General features: G+C 45.9%; 1 non-coding gene across 1 annotated transcript; it reads right to left on the bottom strand.

Moving 5' to 3' along the window:
• Positions 1 to 3,081: 3,081 nt before the first annotated feature.
• trnal-uag (transfer RNA leucine (anticodon UAG)) lies at positions 3,082 to 3,163 on the bottom strand. The gene has a single exon. It is a non-coding gene; the product is annotated as a tRNA-Leu (tRNA).
• Between the last annotated feature and the right edge of the window lie 1,490 nt (positions 3,164 to 4,653).

Raw genomic sequence — 4,653 nt, 5'->3', positions numbered from 1 at the left:
ACTGCAGAGACACTTTGAAATATTTGGCACTATCCCACACAACATTTAATTCCCTGGGAAGCAAACCCATTTTTCTTTTGTTTTCAACATCAATATACCGTGGGGACAGAAACAGCATTTTAACGAGCTGCAGCGTTGGAGTTGATCAGCAGAGATGGCAGTGGTGAGATTCAAACCCATGCCCCTTTCGAGAGTGGAACCTGGATCGAGCGCCATCGACCACTCGGCCACACTAACAGCCGGCCGCGCGCCCCATTTTCTTGCATTTCCAATTGTGCTCCTGCATAACGACAGATGCAAAGTCACATGAAAAGGGTTCCATGATACCTCTCCGACTGGCAAGGCTGCTGCGATGTGCCCGTCTGCAATGTCAATTTCGCAGCAGATAATGATAGCCCTTCAATCCAGACAACTATCAATGGTAGGCTGAGTCTACGTTCTCAGACTCTTTTCAGCTACAATTGTATCTGTGAGTGCGTGAGAATATATGTTCGCTTATGATTTGGTCAAATAACCATGAACTGCTTGACATTACTGCAATTTCGATTCTTGCTTTGCTAAATGATTTCGCCCATTGCTCGAAGCAGGACGACTTTCACGTTTACACGGAACACGAAACACACCGGACTACAGGGGAAATGCACAAAGCTGAGCTGGCCGTGTTCCACATCATACCGTGCAGCATAGTTTCAGTCACTGTGTCTGTTTTGCAGAATAAGAGTCCCAAAGAATGTTCTCCACCCTAAAAGCGGAGGTAGCATTACAATCCGAGAACGACAGATCACATTGTGAGGATGCTCTGACCTCGGAGCCGGTTCGAGATGCCACTTTCCTTGCCTTTTTGCCTTAACCGTGCAATTCGCTGCAGAGATGTTCACACCTGGATATGAGCCACATGGATACCAACTGAGTCGACGAGAAACGACTCAATACATTTTGCTAAATTCCATGGTGCTTTGTAGAAATGCAGTTTCTGTTCACCTCAATCTAAAAGGCATTTTCTGAACATAGTAACAGAATTCAAGTAATTACCTCACCCCACCCCCACTCCAGAAGAGGTGCTAACTGCCCTTGAGTGCTTTTTGTTCTCGATGTGAAGAGCTCTCACGCCTGAGTCACCTTCACGTCTCTGGCTGCTGAGTGAATCACACCGAAGGAATTTCACCAGAGCTGCAACTTTCTCACTTCCCCACTCGCCCTCCCCGTTTACATTTTCCTGCTCGTCAGTGATTTAAAGAAAACCAAATGGATTCGATGTCATTCTGTAGCCTCTCTGTCGATTCCTCCGTTTCAGTTCCAACATGACTCAGATCTCGGGGCGCACCTTAATACTAGCGACGCTACGAAAGCACAAGTTCAAAGGTTCCTCTGAAAGTGTAATTTCTTTCATTGCTGTTGCTGGTTGAATGAGCCACTAACGTGCGAACTGCTCCAAAACATGATTCAGGATATCTGGTGCCAACTCTCGCACGTTGAATAACGACAGACAGCTTCCAAATGAGGGCTTTCAGAGACGACTTTGGGCTACATTTGACAGACAGACAAGTTCAGGAATCCGTGGTGCGCTGTGACACCAGCACATCAGCTTCTTTCCTGTCTTTGAACCGGGCCGCCTGCGCAAGGAATGCAAATGCGGTACTGCTTTTCGTGGACGGAACAGAAGGCGGTAACTACACTCTCAAACAGAACGGCATATGATCAGAACCAGGTTGGAGAAAAACTTTACAATGCTTTGCACAGTAATTAAATGGAATTGCATTACATTACATTTCACTACGAGAGCAGATTTGTTCAAGCAAATTCGAAGGCAGGTTTGCAGATGGGAAAGCAAGCAAGAAAGCACCGTTTTGTTCATGTTAAATGCTGCAGTTGAAGAGCAAAGCAGTTTCTGCCCAGTTTCGTACTGGGGACCTTTCGCGCGTAAGGCGAACGTGATGACCACTACACTACAAAAACAAGCCGCAGTCGCCTCTGCGGAGGCTCAGTGGCATCCAGCACTGAACGTTGAAGCCATTTTACCTTTCACCTTTCTGTTTCCAATAGCTCGTTGTTTAATGGGACTTGTTTAATCATGGCTATGTGGTGAGCATGGACGAGATACACCGAAATATCTGTTTCCACGCGGTGTGCGCCAATAACATTGTGTTGCTTACACCGGCTGTAAAGGATTACTTTTTAGGGGAGCTTGCCGTCGCAGTCTGTGGCAGTATCATTTCGTCTGTTCGACTGCTCACCGGACAAGTAGCATTGTGAAACACTGCAGAAACGAACGACTTCCTTACTTTTGCTCCGACTGACCATACTGCGGGAAATTTTCCCAGATTCTCAGTTGAGGATTTTTGCAGCTGGAAGTTACCTCAGAAACCCTGTTAATTCGTAATGTATTGAGCGAATCGCAAAACAGAAAGCATTTAACACGGAACACAAACAAAACTGGCAAACCAAATGCGTTTTCAGACACAGCGAGCATGAATGCTAAATGTGAGACAGGCCGGGGGCATGAGCCATAAAGTAATCTCACAACTAACAACAGGGCAATTCCAAACTGCTCTTTCAAACATACTGGAGCCTGAGTGCACCACCACTTCCCAGACAATGCTGAAAAGAGAGAAAGAAAGAACACAATAAGAATGGGCCATAAAAAGTGAATTTCACCAATCACAGTCTCGATTACATTACCTTTCCCTTCCGATGTCTCCAGGACGGAAATGAAGGAAATGGGAGAAATTCAATAACATGTGACATCGCAATTCATTGGAACGATTTTCCCATTTCAGAAAACAAAATAACGACGAGTCGAGCGACCGCAGGACTTTGTTTCACAGCAGCAATGAAATAACAGCCTCCATTCGGTTCCAGTAAACGCACAACTTGTCTGGGACAGCAGAGCTGTTTGCGATTTTCCGCGCGGGAGGCGAGCACGATCATGACAGCACAGACACCGGAAAAGTCGGCACTTTCCCACACCACAGTTAATTGCCCGGGAAGCACACACATGTTTCTTCAGTTTTAAACAGAAATGCAACAGGAGTCGAAACAGCATTTTAACATGCTGCGTCGTTGGAAACGATCAGCAGAAAATGGCAGCGGTGGGATTCGAACCCACGCCTCTGTCGAGACTGGAGCCTAAATCCAGCGCCTTAGACCGCTCGGCCACACTACCAGCCGGCCGCGCCCCCCATTTTCTTGCATTTCCAATTGTGATGCTGCATAACAACAGATGCAAAGTCACGTGAAAAGGGTTCCATGATCCCTCTCCGACTCGCACAACTGCTGGGATGTGCCCGTCTACAATATTAATTTCGCTGCAGATAATGATAGCCCATCAATCCAGATAAGTATCAATGCTAAGTTGAGTCTATCTTCTCAGACTCTTTTCAGCTACAAACGTATCTGTGAGTGCGTGAGAACATACGATCGGTTATGATTTGGTCAAATAACCATGAGCTGCTTGACATTACTGCAATTTCGATTCTTGCTTTGCTAAATGATTTCACCCTTTGGTCGAAACAGGACAACTTTCACGTTTGCACGGAACATGAAACACACCGGACTACAGGGAAAATGCACAAAGCTGAGCTGGCCGTGTTCCACATCATACCGCGCAGCATCGTTTCAGTCACTGTGTCTGTTTTGCAGAATAAGAGTCCCAAAGAATGTTCTCCACCCTAAAACCGGAGGTAGCATTACAATCCGAGAACGACAGAGCACATTGTGAGGATGCTCTGACCTCGGAGCCGGTTCGAGATGCCACTTTCCTTGCCTTTTTGCCTTAACCGTGCAATTCGCTGCAGAGATGTTCACACCTGGATATGAGCCACATGGATACCAACTGAGTCGACGAGAAGCGACTCAATAAATTATGCTAAATTCCACGGTGCTTATTAGAAATGCAGTTTCTGTTCACATCAATCTAAAAGACAGTTTCTGAACGTAGTAACAGAAGTCAAAAGGTAATTAGCTCACCCCACCCCCCACTCCGGAAGAGGTGCTAACTGCCCTTGAGTGCTTTTTGTTCTCGATGTGAAGAGCTCTCAAACAGAATGGCATATGATCACAACCAGGTTGGAGAAAAATTTACAATACTTTGCACAGTAATTAAATGGAGTTGCATTACATTTCACTACGAGAGCAGATTTGTTCAAGCAAATTCGAAGGCAGGTTTACAGATGGGAAAGCAAGCAAGAAAGCTCCGTTCTTGTCCATGTTAAATGCTGCAGTTGAAGATGAAAGCAGTTTCTGCCCATTTTCAAACTGGGGATTTTTCGCGTTTTAGACGAACGCGATGACCACTTCACTACCGGAACAAGCCCCTGCCGCCGTTCCTGCGTCTCAGTGGCGTCCACCACCATTTCCCAGTCAATACTGAAAAGAGAGAAAGAAAGAACACTATAAGAATGGGCCATAAAAAGTGAATTTCACCAATCACAGTCTCGATTAGATTACCTTTCCCTTCCGATGTCTCCAGGACGGAAATGAAGGAAATGGGAGAAATTCAATAACATATGACACCGAAATTCATCGGAACGATTTTTCCATTCGCCAGAAAATCAAATTAGGGCGACTCGAGTCACCGCAGGACTTTGTTTCACAACAGCGATGAAATAACAGTCTTCATTCGGTTCCAGTACAAGCTCAACTTGCCAGGAACGT

The sequence above is a fragment of the Chiloscyllium plagiosum genome, unplaced genomic scaffold (assembly GCF_037043375.1).
Source record: "Chiloscyllium plagiosum isolate Xiang-an unplaced genomic scaffold, Cpla_swu_hap1 HiC_scaffold_21, whole genome shotgun sequence".
Taxonomy (NCBI): Eukaryota; Metazoa; Chordata; class Chondrichthyes; order Orectolobiformes; family Hemiscylliidae; genus Chiloscyllium; species Chiloscyllium plagiosum.
Note: the sequence above shows the minus strand (reverse complement) of the source record. Positions and strands in the feature narration are given on the sequence as shown.